Below are 18,192 nucleotides of genomic sequence, written 5' to 3' on the forward strand. Positions count from 1 at the left end.
GTGGTAACACTACATAGAGTTCGTTGGGAGTTGCTTTGGAGAAAAGCGTCTGATAAATAAATAAATGTACATGCAAATGTAAAGAAACTTCTATTCAGTCCTGACTGCAGACCGGTTCAGTACATAAACACCTCCAGGGATCATCAGCTTCTTTCCATTATCTTTATCTACGCAATGTACTGCTACTACTGTCCATCCGGTAATTCTTAAATTGGCAAATTGAAGTACTCGTGGTTACCAAAGAGCTAAAAATAATACATCCATTTGTCCCTCTATTTATATTCGACAAGCTGCAGTCAAAAAAATATTTTTAACATTTCAATTTCAACATTTTCATTAACTTAGAATGACAATAAATTTAAAACTAATTTGAAATCACACACACACACATTTTCAGAACCGCTTGTCCTGTACGGGGTCGCGGGGAACCGGAGCCTACCCGGTGACACAGGGCGTAGGGGACACACCCAGGACGGGACGCCAGTCCGCCGCAAGGCACCCCAAGCGGGACTCGAACCCCAGACCTACCAGAGAGCAGAATCTGGTCCAACCTACTGCGCCACCGCACACCCTATTAATTTGAAATCAATTAAAATAAAATAAAAATACATACAACGTAAACTTGTGTATTATAGAAAAACCTTGTACTGTACATAAATATACTGCACGTTCCATACCAAATGCTGGCTACAATAGATCAGGTTTTTCTCATCTAAAGCCACTGGATGAATTGTTGCTCTGCCTATTAGTCAGAGGCAGTCTGGTGGACAGATCATTGAGTATTAATTTTTGTCATCGATCCTTGCAGATGGCTGATCTTCTAACAACAGAAGGTGTTTTATGCTCACATCATGATACAGGACTGATAAAAGAAGGCGCATGCTGATGATTTTTGCTAAGAGTCCTCATTCTATTCAAATAAAGCTAAATGAATCTTTCAGGTGGGGGGCACGGTGGCGCAGTGGGTTGGCCCGGGTCCTACTCTCCGGTGGGTCTGGGGTTCATTGCTTGGGGTGCCTTGCAATGGACTGGTGTCCCGTCCTGGGTGTGTCCCCTCCCTCTCCAGCCTTACGCCCTGTGTTGCAAGGTTAGGCTCTGGCTCCCCGTGACCCCGAATGGGGCAAATGGTTCAGACGATGTGTGTGTGAATCTTTCAGGTATGTTTATTTTTCAGTGACATTATTTACAATGCTAGATAGCAGATTATATTTTTCCAGCATGCACCACTATTTATTTTCTCTACATAGAGGCATCAAAGACAGCTCAGCAAAGCTGTGACTGAGGGATGTGTAATTTGCTCTTTTCCGCCTTTGCGCTCTTAATATTCCCTCTGCAGCATTTTGAGTCTCTTATGCAAGGCGGGGTACCTGCCATAAACAACGAGGACTTCACAAAATGCTGAGGGTGGGGAAAGTCAGAGAGCTCACAGATACACATAGTCTGAAACTGCTTGTTCCAAGGAGGGTCGCAGCAAGCCAGAGCCTGACCAGGCAACGCAGGGCGTAAGGCCGGAGGGGGAGGGGACGCACCCAGGACGGGACGCCGGTCCATCGCAAGGCACCCCAAGCGGGACTCGAACCCCAGACCAATGATAGCGCAGGATCTAGTCAACCCCGCTGTGCCACCACATCCCCCGTAGTGCATTCATCAGGGAGTGGAAATATAAAAAGTGCAGAGAGGAGAATCATCCTCTTAAAATATTTATCCAGAGAAGACAGAGTCATCAGAACAGCACAGCTGACCTATATATAACACTAGAGCATGCTGGGACCACCTGGGGCAATGCAGGAAATGGATATGCGTTCTCCCTGCTCCACACGTGAACTAAATGCAACTTTATTACCTGATTGCTATGACTGGCTAAATGCGATCCTGGCCTTATGTATAAGAACTGGTACAAGGCCTACGTACCGTATGTAATTAGCTGAGGTGTAGCCATGGGAACCCGGCTGCTTTGCATGCAACTTATATGGAGTGGCTGCATTTCCCTACTGACTCCGGTTGGCCTTCACGCGCTCATGGCGCACCGCAGGGCCGGCAGCAGTCCTTTCCTCTTGCTGGTGAGTGTGCCGCCGCTCTGTAATAGGCAACATGTGACGGGAAAATGCAATCAGCTTAAGAGCTCGGATCCAGTGACTTACCAACGCGCTGTTTTTTTCTTACTGCAATCTCGCTGACTTTTTCAGTGCAGCGGAAAACGGAACGCGAGTGTGACCGGACACATAAAAGACGATGGACTGTGGGTGGGCTGTCAGGATCCGGGACTCGGGGGAAGGCGGATAACCTCTAGAGCCACAAGACGGGGGTTGGGGGTGGTACTGATTAGCATATAACATTTGACCTCAGGAGACAGGCTTTAGCATCAGGGCATTAATACAAGTAAAAAAGTAATACGTTGTGGAAACACTCAAAGATGTGTTATTGCCACCTTTTTTATTAATTAACAAAACGGCATGCGGTCACAGCAACGTAGAGAGCAAAACAATACATTGAGAAATCCTAAATACAGCCACATACATGAAACAAGGGAAAAGACTAAAATATTTCACAGGTGTGGTCATGCAGCCCAGTCTAAGAAGATCCAAAAAAAAAAGAAAAAAAGAAACATCAACACATTTTAAGACCTTCCCCACACCAGCTTACAATTATTTAAACAACCAGCTAATTTTTAGCGGAACAATTTAGATCAAGGCTACTACGGTAGGAGATTGAATTTGAACCTGGGTTCTCTGAGCTTGGGATCAACAGCTCTAACAACTGCGCCACCTGGTGGTGGTGAGAGAGCTCTACTTCCAGGATACAAAACTCAGGCCACCTTTGCCCTGCTTCCAGTTATGACATGCTCCTCACTGCCAGAACACGTGCTTACTACAGATGTACGCCTCATAATGTAGCATTAATAACTCCATAATGAGCATTTATTAAATCCAAAGGAAACCAAAGAGGAATGAGTCAGCGCTTCATCCTTGTTCAGTTCTGTACTCTGCTGATGGGTACAGGAAATCCAGCCTTGATTTAATGAGCTGGACCTGTGTTGCGGATTTTCAAGGTCACCCGAGCAATAACGATGAGCCTGAACAGAGGTGTCAGTTGATATATATTTAACATGAAGGCTCCGGTGCCAATTAGATGTTAATTGGATTTCAAGCACATTTTCGGAGCCAGACAGAAGACAGCCTTAAACTTCCAGCATCGAAGAAACCGAGCATAAGGGCAGTTTCTTCTAACCACCGAACGTCACGCAAGAGGTGCGTTTTTCTTTTCTATTCTCCCTAATATGAAAGGATAATCTTTTTGTCCTCTGCAGTGCCGGGCAGGAAATACGAGGAAGGCTTACAAGTTACATCACGCTAGTAAAACAGGAATTCATTAGAAGAGATCAATTAAAAGCCGCTCTCTGTTCCGTTGAGTTAATCCCTGCAGGTCAACGCTCCCAGGTCTGGAGCACACAGGGATGTAGCACAGTGGGTGGATCTGGTGTCTTACAGTACCTGGGCTGTGCATCTAAACCCGGGTCTGAATCTAGCTTAATCTCTGCGGCATTCCATCCTGCGGTCCGAAAGCATGGGTTTCAGGAGGGATGGTGACCCGCAATACCTATTGTGTGTGTAATGGGCTGGTGCCTGTAAAGGCTGTTTTGTGGGGGGGTCATGGGTGCCAGGAGCCTATCCAAGAAACAGCCTGTGAAGCAGTCAATGATAATGGATAGACAAGTGGGGGTCACCCTCTGGTAGCTGTCAATCCCAGGAGCAGGTAGACTCAATTATTAATAAAACCCTTTTGAGGCCTTTATATGAACAGTGTATAATTCTGCATATGTGAAAGAAAATGTGGATATCCACAAGCTGTTACGGCATGATACCGGGTGGCACAGCAAGTAGTGCCGAAGTTCCTCATGTGATTCCATTCCTATAGCAGTGCATGGAAGGATGAGCAGCTTTGTTACATAAGCCCACGGGAAGCGGAACGCCAGGGTAATGTGACTCCCGTGATCTCGGAGAACGTGGAACCTATCGACTCGTGTTCATCACCCAGTTCTAGTCTTGTGCCTTTTGACTGCTTCCTACGGGACGCGTTCGTGCCGTTTAACACGGAGCGCCATAAAGCTATTATACGTAGCATTGCTCCGTTAACGTGTTACTTTTACGCTTATTCGTCTAGCTGATGCCTTTTTCCAAATCAAGTTACATTGTTGAGACACCTGTAATTATTTACCCATTCACACAGCTGGGTAATTTAGGGTAAGTACTCTGCTCAAGAGTACTACAGCTGGAGGCGGGATTCAAACCCATGACCTCTGGCTCCAGAGGCACTTCTAACCACTGCACTATCAGCTGCTTTTAAGTCTTTCATTACAACATCATTCTCATCACGATGTGATCCTCTTTCAGAGTTATTTCCCAGAAAGTCTTTCAGATAGATTACAGCTCTAAATCCAGAGTGACCGCTGCCGTCAAGATCCTTGCCGGACTTACAGCAGTTCGGCAGGGTCCCGACGCTACGGGACCTACGAGCCCGGAGCAATCGACAGCGCACTCAGGTTCTCGAGTTTCCGTGTAATTCCTTAGGAATATTACAACGTGCTTCACGGACTTAAACGGCAAAAGGAAATCAGTTTTGACTCATCACACTCCTCCATCAATACATTATTTTGTGTAGGAGATGAATTTCTGGCCTGGAAATAGAGGAGGAATGAAATGAAATATGATGATGTGCAATCATCACAATGTGTGTGTGTGAAAATGTTTAGAAATATAAAAAACATACTCTTATATGGGTCTCCATGTTCTGTGGTGTCTCGTTCACCTCTGTGCTCTTCTTTCCACACAACAGCCACGGAGCAACACCGGTTTAGTCACAACCACTGTAGGAACATCTGAACATGTTCCAGGGCAGTACAAAAGTGCTCTACAAAAAATCTGAAAGGGAATAAAGGCAATTTAAGAAAAAAAAAAAAAATGTTCCCGCACTTAGTTTCCATTACCAGTATCCTATGGGAGAGTAGGGATGCCAGCTAGGGATGGTTGAAGGTGCACCATGGCAACGAAAGATGCCATACATGTAGCAAGTGCATCAGGAAGACACCACAGAAATGAAATGAAGCAGGTGGAATATTATGGTATTATGAGGGAGTACATTTGGAAAAAAACATCTCTTTTATGGCAGAAGAAGAGGAAAGACTCCTTAAACGAGTTACTTGGTATGTCATTATGAAAATATGCTTTATTCGGCCATATTTCCGAAACGGGACCGACGTGCAACGTTTCACCTGCGAGTTTCCCGCCAAAACAGAAAAAAAAACGGTCATTTTGAGAGACATTTGAATCGGTGGAGAAGAGCAGAGTATGGCATTGTCCCGATTTAAAGGACAAACCAGCTCCCAGATGCCACAAGCAGTGCTGTATCCACCTTTGGGGCCACCAGAGGAGAACATGCACATGGATACACCTTCTTTAGGGAATTATTTACACACTCCTCTCCTGTCCTTGTGGGACACTATATGTTTTCATTCAGAGGTGTCCGAGTGAGTGCAGCGGTTAAGGCATCAGGCTCACAAACAGTTTACATAAAAGGCCCCGCCTTGAAGATAATATAAAAAAGTTGATGGTGTTCATAAGCGCAGGTCATTGTAAGTTGCGTATGTTGTCGAGGCCCGTGTGTTTCTACAAAAATTGGTGTCCGGAAAGGGGTGACAACAGAGACGTCAACCACGAATTGATCAGAAGGTCTGGTCCTCTGTTCTGAACCCTGAGATGCCCTAGTGCTGAGAGGCGCTTCATACAAAGGAAGGAGGACAGTGTGAAGGACGTATGTGCTGTGACCGCCAAACTCTGAAGGAAGGAGAAGGTCAGCCTCATACATCAGACTCGGTTAGGACTCTCGACAGGAGTCGCCCCAGTGGCACGTCGTCAATGTCGCCGCTGAACCGATGAGTCCTAGAAACCAGAATAACCACAGGCGCATCAATTGTTAAAGAGGACGCCTGGACGTGTGGGGTTGGCTTGAGCTGAGCGGCTCTTCCTTGGAGAGCTCACTGGTGTGAGGTTCTACTATTAAAAGAGCAGAAGACGTCATCGCAGCTGTCTGGTCTCCGGACGAACATCTTTTCGAGTTTCTGCAGTGTGTTTACTGCTTCTTCTGCGCGAAACATAAAACCAGCAAGAGGAGAGATCCATGGCAAATGTCTTGCGTTACATCAAAGCATCTTTGTTACAGAGATCAGTGGAAATATTGATAAATAATTTGCATAACTCGCATGATCGGGTATACTTCGCACCTGTGTGACACCAGCACGTGGCGCTGGACCAGGCTGAGGAAAAGTGACTGACTGCCAATGGAGCTGCTCATCTTACACAGACCTCCCATGGAGTCCGAAGAATGGTCCTGTTGTCCTCGAGATGGTCAGAGCTTTTGGTTACCGCGGCCTCATGAAGCACAGTGCCCACCCAAGGCCTACACATCGTGGTGTCCCAGCGGGCCTTTCGTTGTAATGTGAGTGACTCACTCCTCCGAGGTTTCGCAGCTACAGCTCAACCAGGCTCCAACCCACTGAGAGCAGCAGGCTGCGGTGAAAGAACTGCAAAAACATGTCAATAGATGAGCGAGATGAGCCTTTAGACATCCTTTCGTAATCCTTTCCAGTCCTATGAGCTTCAATGTGTGTGTGTGTGTGTATGGCAGGGCAGGTCAAGCCCACACCTGAACTCACTGGAATATCCGACCCCAATCATTTCAAGATTTCATCATCATCACGAATGACCTTGACCGTTAATAGCGTTTGTTCAAGAAAGATACGGAAATGTGAGATGTGTGCGCTGATTGTGTCAGGTCTGACCGTCTTCATGTATCATTACGACTTAAATGAACATCGGCGTCGTTCGTGAAGAGATCCAGGTAATCTCCGAGGGTTCACAAACTTTTTCCTCTCAACCGCACACACACATACACACAGAGTATATTCCTTCTGACAGTATTCTAGCAGCTCTGTCACGTTTAAATCTCATACAAGTCTACGTGTCCATAAGGCACGTGCGGAATTTTTTAAGTTACCTTTCAAGATAAAAACACACAAGTGCCTCACATATGCAGCTCGTGTGTGTGCCGGGAACTGGAACACCATACGGAAACGGAAATTTACTGCCAGCACATCATCGCTAGTTCTTCTATAGAACATGCTCACTGGAGCGGGTCTCAACGGCGTGACCCCAAACGCGGACGCCAGAGGCACCCGGACACCCCGCCCGCAGGAATCCACGAGGTTTCCCAGCGATCCGTCAGGAGCCCGAGGCTGAATTGTACCGAAAAAGCCTTACGGTATGATGTAATGCTGCTTATTTTCTACTCGGGCTTCTATTTCATGCGACTAGTGTGGACTGGAGCGGAAGCGCTGCTCCAACTGAAGGTCGGGCTCTGCTGCCCCTGTGTGGGGACACCGCGACACGGCCCAGGAAGCCGAGCGGCCGTTGCTCAGCGGTTCTGGCTGCTGCCTTCGAACGCGAAGGTCGAGGCTTCGAATGCCACGTCCACCTGCGGTACCCTTGAAGGAGATACTTACCCTAAATTGCTCTGCTAAAATTACCCCCCTGTATAAAGCGACAAATAATTGTACACAGATTTACACTCAGTCATTCAGTTGACAATTTTCTCCAAAGAGACTTAAGGTTACAACTATTTATACAGACACCTAATTTTTTTTATTGGGGCCATTCAGGGTAGATACCTTACTCAAGGGTACTACAGCTGGAAGTGGGAATTGAACCAGTGACCTGTAGGTCCAAAGAGAGGAGTTATAACCACCGCACTCTCAGCTTAACATTGCAAGTGACCTTGGAGAAAGACATTGATAGTATAAATATAAATTCATTGCTAATTGATGTTAATGATAAGAATTAAGAGAAGCAGGGGTTCTGCTGCTGTTTTTGGATATAAACCTGCAGCCTGCAGGTTTGCAATGGATTTCCTCCCAGCTCCGTTACTAACCATTTAATAAGCGCCATCGTTTTGACAGCTGGCATTTTTCACAATGATCAGAGTACATTTTACACCTGCAGCTCTTTTTCGCTGCCTTTAGGAAAGAGTACCAGACTGGTTAGTTCACTTGCGCATTTATAAAGAACACATACCGTCAGCCCACCTATAATTTCACAAATGAGGGTTATGAAACCCCGCACTGCCCGAGTCCTGGACCAGGCGCTAGCATCCCCTCCTGGTAACGCTGCGCACTGCTACAAGAAGGAGGGAAGGTGCAGACTTGCACAGCGGTAGCAAGTTTATTACGCTGTAAATTGTACATATATTATTAATTGAGAGTGCAATGTCACCTGCAAAGTCAGTCCAACCTCACACAGATTCCCAAGGCAGCAGAAGATCTCCTGTGCTGTACATGACATGGAATGTTTCATAGATTCTGCATATGCTCATGATACAGTTCAGATTTACTTACATTTATACAACTGGGTAATTTTACTGGAGCAACTTAGAGTTCTAGAGCCAAAGGTGGAGATCAAACCTCTGATGCGCAGGTTCAAAGGCAGCAGCTCTAACCACTGTACTGCCAACTGTCCCCTGTGGTAGCAGTACCCACTGCAAGGGCTCATCATGAACCAGTGCTTAAATCACAGAGTTCATTTATTCTACATTTGACTGACACCTCCCTCCAAAGTAACTTGGAAATATTTACCCATTTATACAGCCGAGTAATTTTACTATAGTTATTTGGGGTAAGTACCTTTCTGAAGGGTATAATTGCAGGGGGGGGGAATTCAACCCTACAACCTTTGGGTGTAAAGGCAGCAGCTCTAACCACTATACTACTAGCTACTGTACCTTCTGGTTCCCCTGGGTGAGAAACAACCCCATTATGCAAAATTCCATTGTGAGAAATTTACAATAATATTTTACTCTTCCCTTACTTTGATTTACAACAATTATATCTCCGCTAAAGAAATAAATGCTCCTAGTAGTAGGAGTGGCTGGTGGCGTAGTAGTCAGCATTAGTCCCTTTGGCCTCAAAGGTCACAGGTTTGAATCCCACCCCCAGCTGTAGGTACTTATAACTACAGTAAATGTACTCAGCAAGGTACATACAGTGTATGCTAAATTGCTACAGTAAAATTACCCTGCTGGATACATGAGTAAATAATTGTGGGTAATTTAACACCAAAAGCTGCTTTGGAGAAAAGTGTCTGCTGAACGAGTAACAGTTGTGGTAGCCAAAAAATAATAATAAATAAAAACACAAGGGGCACTTGGCAAGAAAAGTCACTTCATACATAAGTTATTAGTGCTGTGCTAAAGCCGTTTTACTGCAGTAAATTCGGGCATGTTGGCCACGAGTTCGATCCACATTCAGGCCGCACAGAGTTTGTACGTTCTCCACGCGCTCACATGGGCTTCCTCCAGGCGCTCTGGTTTCCTCCCACACTGACTCCGAGTACTGTGACTGCACATGAGCAGTAGCGCGCGACTGTGCCACACAGCGTATCCGACACTCACTCTAAGTCATAAACAAAGGCGGCGGACGGACGGACGGACACGACTCACGAGGCACGAGGAAAAGCGCGAGACTCGAGGCTCGAGCGTCGGATCACCGCGCCGTTCGCTCGCTGTGTTGCGTTTCCAAATTATAATAATAAAACTGAGTTAAAAGCGGCCGAGGGGGGGGGACGCGACGACGGTACAGCTAGTACAGCGATCTGTCGCGGGATACGTGTGAAAGAAAGGGCGGCGAAACACGCACTTCCTCGACTCGAGCCGCCCACGCGCCGGGACGGGACGGGAAGGGACGGGACGGGACTGGGACGCGTCTCCGAGCGGAGCCGAAGTGCGCCGAGCTGCGCCGTGCGCGACTCGGGAACCGGGAAGAGGTTCGGGGAGGAGGAGGAGGAGGAGGCGGGGCGTCGAGAAGCGCAGGCAGGGCAGCTTCCTCACTCAGTGTGCGTCCACACCTGTTCCCCCCTCGTATGGATCCGTCTGCGGGGCGGCGATCGTCGAGCGAGACGAGACGGGCGCTTCTTTACGGCGCCGCGCCCGACAGGTAAGGTATGTCAGCACACCTGAACTTACTACTTACTTAGTTCGGACGGGAGGGACGGAGTGGGACTCGCTCGGATCGATCGGCGACACGTCACGACGTCCGAAGTGGCGGATCGCCGCGAAACACAAGTGAACTTGAGCGGGGAGAGAGAGTCGCTCGCTTAGCGCTCAGTCTGTGTGTCACTGCTGAACTTGGGAAGTTTGGAACTGCTCGCACTAAACTGGACTGCGAGAGTCTCTGCTCGGATTCCGTGTGTAAGTGCGGCAAACGTTGCTGTGCTCCGCTCCGTTCCGACCAGGTGCTGCGCGCCGATCGGATCTTCAGCTTCACAGCGTTTACTGCCGCGTTTACGCGCCGTCCGTACTGCGCTTCTCCTGGACACACGATGAGCTGCGATCTGCGCGAAGGACGCGATCCGATCTGTTTCCTCGCGGCTCCTGGTGGCTGTTTACAGTTCTGCATTCTACTTTTATTATTATTTTATTATTATTATTATTGTTATTGTTATCGTCCATTTTTCAGACTTTTGGACACTTTCCTGGTGTCAGTACCTGCACGTGCCCTTTGCTTGCAGCCTTCCGACCACATCAGACGAAGTTTAATGTGAATATTATATTTATTATTCGTATGCACTGCTGACGGAAGTTTGTTTTGTTTTTTTGTTTTTTTTTTTTTTTTAAGTTTTTGCATGTTTTGCTGAGTGTACTTTCAAACATTCCATTCCATCGATTAGTGTGGATAAAACAAGGGGTGTGTGTGTGTGTGTGTGTGTGTGTGTGTGTGTGTGTTTTTTCTGACTGATATGAGCACGTGTCACCCATAAATAAGCGGATATTTCACATTCCAGCGAGTTTCATTTAGGATCGCAAAGAATAGACTCCCCCCCCCCCCCCATAAGTTTTGAAACATGCGGTACATTTTGGAAAATGATTAATTATGTGTGCTCTCAGTGCACTTCATTCGTTAAACTTTGCTAACCATGCATTTTAACAGGTTTTAAAGATGTATTTTAAAAGCAAGCAAGGGGCAGTGACAGTCGGTGTGCTTTTTGTCCACACTACACATAAACAGGCATGTATTATACATTCAACCCTATTCTGCAGTGGCAGTATAAGGAAGTGTTTTGGAATATGCAGTAAATTTTGGATAAGGGTTCATTGTGTGGAGGGGGTGCGGTCTCGCAGCGGGTCTGGCCTGTGCCTTCTCTCTGGGTCTGGGGTTCGAGTCCCGCTTGGGATGCCTTGCGACAGACTGGCGTCCCGTCCTGGGTGTCCCCTCCCCCTCCGGCCTTGCGCCCTGTGTTGCCGGGTTAGGCTCCGGCTCGCCGCGACCCCGCTTGGGACAAGCGGCTTAAGACAGTGTGTGTGTGTGAGTGATTCTTTACGTGCAAGCTTATTGCGTTTTCAGTATGGTATAACTTTGCCAACTAACCCTGCTAACCATGCATTTAAATACACACTTCTGAAGGAAATAAAGGGGGTTTGTGGTAAGTACACCCTGCATCCTAATATTCAGATTTATAAGGTTATAGCTATTTAATTTTAAATTAAGGGTTGGCACAGCGAATAGCGCTGCTGTCTCACAGCGCCTGGGTGGTGCAGGAGGACGTGGGTTTGATCCCCGCTCAGTTTGTGTGGAGTTTGCGTGTTCTCCCCGTGTCTGCGTGGGTTTCTTCCGGGTGCTCTGGTTTCCTCCCACACTCCAAAGACATGCTGGTCAGGTTCCCTCGCAGTGTGTGAGTGACAAAGAGAGTATGTTCCGCTGATGTATGGATGAGTGAGTCAGTGTAAGTAGTGTATCTAGCAGTGTAAGTCACCACGGTGAATAAGGTGTGTGAGCTGGGAACACTACATAGTTTGTTGGAAGTCGCTTTGGAGAAAAGTATCTGCTAAATAAATAAATGTGATTGTAATTCTATGGAAGTAGAAGTGTTTTTTGTGTGTGTAACCAGAGCAGGGAATTAAATACATCACGGCTGTCCTTTAGGGTTAGGTACATTGTTACCACGCCATTATGCACATCTCCATGGTATTGCAGTAGTTATTGTTCAGGTTTGTTCTGAACGTAGGTATCGAAGAATGTCTGTTTCAGCAGTATTCCTCCACCAGCGGCATGAAATATTTTGCATGGTTTCCTTCAACGTTGTGAGAATGTGCTGAAATAAACTGGAGACGGAGCAATAAGACACACACGCTGTGCTCTGTTTAGGAGACATTCTTTTAAGCGGCACAAAGTTGGCACAGATATCGGTCTGTTAGGCAGAAGCCCCCCCCCCCCCCCCCCCCCATCACATGCTTTTATTGGTACGTTTCCATGAGTGAATCTTTTTCATCTCAGAAACAAAGTCAGATTTGGTTTGTGACATTTTTTCATATTATTGTGCAGCTCAGGTACATGCACTTTATAAAGCGAAATGCTGGTAGGACCGCAGCTTTAAAAACGGACTGCAGAGGTCTGCGCGTCGAAGACACAAGGGCGTCATAATGTGTCCCAGTGAAAATATTGCACTGTAAACATCTCGAGGAAAAGTTTATTTGCAATCATTAAGACTCAAACATAATGTTTTCGTTGGCTTTGAATGTTTGAATGGATAACACTAGGAGATAAGTAGGGGACAAGGCGAAGGCATAGTGGTCGCAACTGAAATATGAAGCTGACCGACGGTATAGACTAAAGATGCGATTAGCCTGTACCCTGCTTACATTTACGTTTATTTATCTAGCAAATGCTTTTCTCCGAAGTGACATGCAACTCGGAGTGAACAAAAGTTTATTTCGCCACCGGATAGTTACGGATGCAGATGGGTGGCAGTCAAAGCGCAGTTAAGTTTGTCCAGCACCACCGTTTTTGCCCGCATGCATTACGTGAGCAGTTGTGTATAGAACCGATAGGAAATGCAGAGGTGATCGTGAGGGCAAATGTAGTGCAAATGCTGCGTATGCGGGAGATCAGTAGAGAAATGGGTCTGAACGAGATGCTTCAGGACCATTCTTGAATGAGATTCAGCAGTTCTGAGGAGGAGTGGGTGATCATTCCACCGTACCAGAGCCAAGAGAAGCATTATGTTTTTTAAAAAAAATCTTTTGTTTATTTGAGCACTATTATTCAGTGGGTCCCCACTGCACACCTCTGATATAGACTGAAAAAGACAATCTCATCATGACTATTTCTGCTTAAGAAATGATGGCAGTAGTGACTAATGTGGTCCACTGTGATGTAATTAAACCATGCGGCCCTTTTCAGGTTGTCGTCTTTTCCGCTTCCATTCTGCCTTTGATACCTTTAAACGAACAAACGGAGGAAAAGTAAGAAGTCGCCGCTGTGTATAAATTAAACAGGATCGCAGTAGTAGGCGTGTCGAGTGCAGTTTGCAGGCGATGAAGTGATGCTGTCGACGCCCCGTGGAAGCACATGGCACAAAGTGTGTGTGTGTGTGTGTGTGTTCACTCATGTGATGAACATAGGTTCATATGGTGGAAAGAAACAAACTAACTGCACTTAAGAATCGCACGTCCGCAACCATGTCTCTTTCTCCTAATGTAAAGCACGCGTCGTATTCTCCGAGACGTACGAAGCATCTGCTAAATTAATGAATAAATGTAAAATGAATGTATAAGCAAGAGCCCCTGAAAAAGGCCTTAAAGGAGATGTAATAATTCTTACCAAACATGGAGGAGGAGAATAAATAACTGGGAAACAAGTAACACACAAAATCTGCATATTTTGCAAAATTTGATACTGTACGGAGATGAGCTAAAATCAGGACTATATGTGATGTTATTTCTTTGAAGTTCCGCTCATGAAGTTAATTCTCCAGAAACAAACCCTTAATTAAAGTTTAGCTAGAATAAATACCGACGCTCCGCTGCTGTCAACCACCGCATTGCACTTCAGTCTCTTGAAAGGCCTGGAATCAAGGGATCGCCAGCGAAATTGTTGGAGTCTTACCTGTCAGGTGGGTCCTACCAGGTGCTTTGGCTCAGGTGCCAACGCCAAGGTGGAGAACGTGAAAACCCCACACGGATTCGGAGTCGGATTTGGCTCGTTTGTGAGCGGAATGAAAGAAATGGAAAGTTTTACTGGATCGGTGCAAGAAATTTGTGAAGTGAGGGTTATAGCGATGGGGTTCTAAGGGGGTTAAAAGATTCAAATGACTAACGCGACATAAGCGAATTGCGCATTACTCGGATCTGGCTGCCGGAAATATGTCGGAAATACGAGGGCGTGTGATCCATCGAGCGAGCAGGTGTGAGGTGGCGAATGCCGAGTTTATGTTTCCTATATCCTGTTATTATTTACCCCCCAAAAAAAACACATAGTAGCATAATTCAGAGAGCTAAAGGAAATGGCTTATTGGCTCAGAGGCGGGATGTAAAAAATTTTTTAAAAAAAAAAGGGAAAAGCATACAAACAATACATTGTCATTTACATTTATTAATTTAGGAGATGCTTTTCTCCAAAGCGACGTTCATTTCGCAGAAAAATAGAAAGAGCGCGTTACATCGACAGAAGGAGAGGCGTCGACGTTCTACCATAACTGCAACTTTCTGGGAAGTTAGAAAATTCCCTCTACTCAGTTACTCTTAGTCTCACGCCGACGTTTCCATCCTGAGATTATTGGCCGCACCTAGCGCTTGTTTCTTAACAGCTGGTTATTCTTGGCCCTTCCCTTGGGACCGGGGGTGGCTTAGGCTACAGCCTTTCGCAAACTGAAATGATGTACTAATCAGTGGAATGATTTTGCTTAAAAAAAAAAAAAAAGAAAAATACTGATTGATACATAACACATGTATTTATAATCTCATTAAAAAAAAAAAAAAAGCCTGGTGACCAAATTTTTAATAATTTTCATTGAGATGGTGTACTTTGCCTTGCTCATCTTATTTCTGGAGTCCCCCAAGTATTTTAATGAGTGTGACAATTAATAATATCTTTGGTTTTCAGAAATTATTATTGAAACAGATGTCTCCCATAGTGTTTTTTTTATACAAGAAGCTTTATAAAAGGGTTTGCTTTAAGCGACAAACGAAAGAGAAGCGATATAAGGTAAATGCAGGTGCTTTAACGGGTAACGCGGGCAGGTTGTGAAAGGATGAAACGAAAACGCCGCTCCGAACGTCGTCGCGCACGGCAGCGAGTCAAGGCGGGGAAAACATCCCGCTTGCCGTACCTCTAAACCGTTGCAGAACGGCGTTCGCGTCGGACGACGAAGCGCGGCGTCCGAAGCGCCGCCGTGGAGCCGGGCGGCCCCGCGCGGAGGGCGAGACGTGCCGAGTTCGCGGGGGGCCCGCGGCAGCCGACGGAGGGGAAGGGCGGGCTGGCGACGGGTTCGAGTCCTCGTGGGTGTACTTAGCTCAGAAATATTTGACATTCTTGTCGTTCTCCTGGGCAATGGCTCCTCGTCGTAAGGCGGAGGGAGTCGGAGAGCCGCAAACATGTCCAAACTCAGGCTGTCTAAAGCATGTGCTTCGCCAGGGTGTAAGGGGGAGTGTGGGCGAGTGTGTTTGGGATCCTTTCCTTCCTGTCTGAAGGAGTTGTTTTCAGGCTCTTCCTCCTGTATATAGGCTCAGGTTTCAAATCCCGTTCTACAGTCACCCCCCCTTTTGTTTAATTGAAACGGCATATTTAGCGGATGCTGACTCAGAATAGGTATGTGTACATGCTTTAGTTAAAGCTAGAACAAAACATTTAAGAAATGTGATGATGAATAGTTCTGAAATTAGCTTCAAGATTGACGGAATAGTTCTAATTTTGGTGTTTTAGCAGAGGGGGGCGCGGTGGTACGGCGGGCTTGGCCGGGTCCCGCTCTCCGGTGGGTCTCGGGTTCGAGTCCCGCTCGGGGTGCCTCGCGACGGACTGGCGTCCCGTCCCGGGTGCGTCCCCTCCCCATCCGGCCCCACGCCCTGCGTTGCCGGGTTAGGCTCCGGTTCGCCGCGACCCCCGCTTGGGACAAGCGGTTTCAGACTGCGTGTGTGTTTAAGCAGAAAACGCACACTATGCGTTCCAGGCTGATTTTTGTTTGCCTCTATTGTTAGTGGCAGACTGACGACGGGGCAGCTTCAGCGAGACGGCCAGCAATAGTTTTATACGATAGTCGAGTGGGGAGGAGGAGGATGCGGGGCCCTCGGATGACGCACGGATTCATCCCGAGCTCTCGCGCAGCGTCCTCACAGTATTCGGCCGTACGTCCCTCTCCTGGTCTCAGACAAAAGGAGAGAGAATGCCTGAACAAAACAGATATTTACCGTACATTATACATATAGTATGATTTTGTACACTTTTACAATATTTCTCTTTATTTTAACTATTAATTTTTTTTTTTTTTTTTTTTTTAAACAATTTAACAGAATCTTGCTTGTGTGAAAAATGAGACAGCCTTTTTTAATGCAAATCTGTGGTCTCAAGTGTCTCTGGCCCTCTCCTTGAACTTTACCTTTGACCTTCTTGTCATAGTCATTAAAGAAGTTATTCTCTATTATACCAGTGCAGGAATTCTAAATAAATCGCAAATATTAATTTCCCGTGTTTCAAGTTAACCGTGTTGATATTTTTCGTGAAAACCTTGCGCACCTGAAAATAAATGCAGTCTGAATTATATAAGGCCTGAATGTTACTGTGACAGTTACAACATTATTCATGTTTTGGACTTATAAAATATTCACCGGCCTCCTACTCATAGACAGTACTGCTGAAAAAGATTCCGTGCTGAACATGCTGGCAAAATGTCGCTCGCAGTATCTGTGACTTTTATTAACTTCGTTGGAGTACCAGCTGGTAGCGTAGTGGTTAGGGTCACACTCTGTGGATCCAGAGGTTGCAGGTTTGATCCCCACTTCCACCTGTAGTACCCTTGAGCGATACACTTACTCTAAAATTACCCTGCTGAATATCTGTAAGTAGGCTTTCTTCCGGGTGCTCTGGTTTCCTCCCACACTCCAAAGACATGCTGTTCAGGTTCCCCCATAGTGCGTGAGTGACGGAGAGGGTGTGTTCCACTGGTGTACGGATGAGTGACCCATTGTAAGTAGTGTATCTAGCGGTGTAAGTCACCACGGTGAATAAGGTGTGTGGGCTGATGACGCTACGAAGTTTGTTGGAAGTCGCTTTGAGAAAAGCGTCCGCAAAATAAATGAACGTAAGTAACTTAACTCCAAGTTGCTTTGGGGAAAAGTGTCGGCTAAAAGAGCAAATGTAAGTGGCGGTGATGATGACGGAAGACGATTGCTGTCTGCGTACGAAACTGGAAGAACGGCATCAGAGCTGCTGCCAAGCGCCATCTGGTCTACGGCACCTCTACGCGACCCCATACTTGGCCTCCGGAAAGTTTTACCCTCAGCGTTTACAAGGGCGCGTCCATTGTCACTGTGATCGAGACCCTCCGTCTAGCCACCGGACGGTTTCTCCTTTCCCACACGTCGCGGGCTTTCGGAGGACATCGGATTTTACCGCGGTACGTTCAAAGTACAGTAACCTCATAGTCGTCATTTGTGCTTCCGACGGGAGTTCCGGCCAGATTCGGTCCGGCATCCGTCCGTTTGTTTTTCCGAAGGACTGCGGTATTCTTAGAAGCCTCCTCCGCCGCGGTTCGAAGGAGTCCCTGTGTTTTCCCAACTCTCGCATTCACGTAGCGTCCTTGAACGCTCCGACACCGGCTCCGATCTTCATTTGCGTGGAGACGTCACTGCTTCGGAGAAGCTCTCCCGGCTCTTTCGTCGCGGCTCTGCCAAGCGCTCCCCTTCAGAGTATCTCCTGGCTCTCAAGGGTGTACAAGTTGTCGGTGGTTTTCGTCTGCGCCGTCGACGCCGACGTTCGCCGCCGCTCCGCTCGTCCTCGCCGTTCCGGTTGTCGCGATTCTACTTTTCCTTCCGCCGGACCAGTAAACATCTCGACGGTTTTTTAATGGGCCGTATTTTACGGCGTTGCGGCCGTTTCGCGGACCCGAGGGAACAGCCCGCTAAAGAGCCTGGAAAATTACGATTGTGGGATACGGTTTCGCAGCCTCTCGCTGTAGTTTGATGAGGATGGCAGAGCTGGTGGTTCTGTCATCTTAACGCGAATCTTGGAGGCGTTTTTCTTTCCGGAAAAATGTTCTGCACGTGCGGCGTGTGACCTTGAAAACTGAAGAAGGACTGGTTGAAAGCGATAAAGTGCTTGGT

At 46.9% G+C, this 18,192-nt stretch overlaps 1 protein-coding gene across 5 annotated transcripts in view; it reads left to right on the plus strand.

Annotated features, from left to right (window-relative positions):
- Positions 1-9,899: 9,899 nt before the first annotated feature.
- Positions 9,900-18,192, plus strand: part of ptpn3 (protein tyrosine phosphatase non-receptor type 3) — a 44,821-nt gene continuing 36,528 nt past the window's right edge. For 4 of the 5 annotated variants that reach the window (XM_018757207.2, XM_018757204.2, XM_018757208.2 and 1 more), the window contains exon 1: positions 9,900-10,041. The gene's annotated coding sequence lies outside the window, so the exon portion shown is untranslated. The remainder of the gene's footprint in view (positions 10,042-18,192) is intronic. The other variant, XM_018757205.2, reaches the window with a different exon arrangement.

Source organism: Scleropages formosus, chromosome 8, assembly GCF_900964775.1.
Source record: "Scleropages formosus chromosome 8, fSclFor1.1, whole genome shotgun sequence".
In the NCBI taxonomy this organism is placed as follows: Eukaryota; Metazoa; Chordata; class Actinopteri; order Osteoglossiformes; family Osteoglossidae; genus Scleropages; species Scleropages formosus.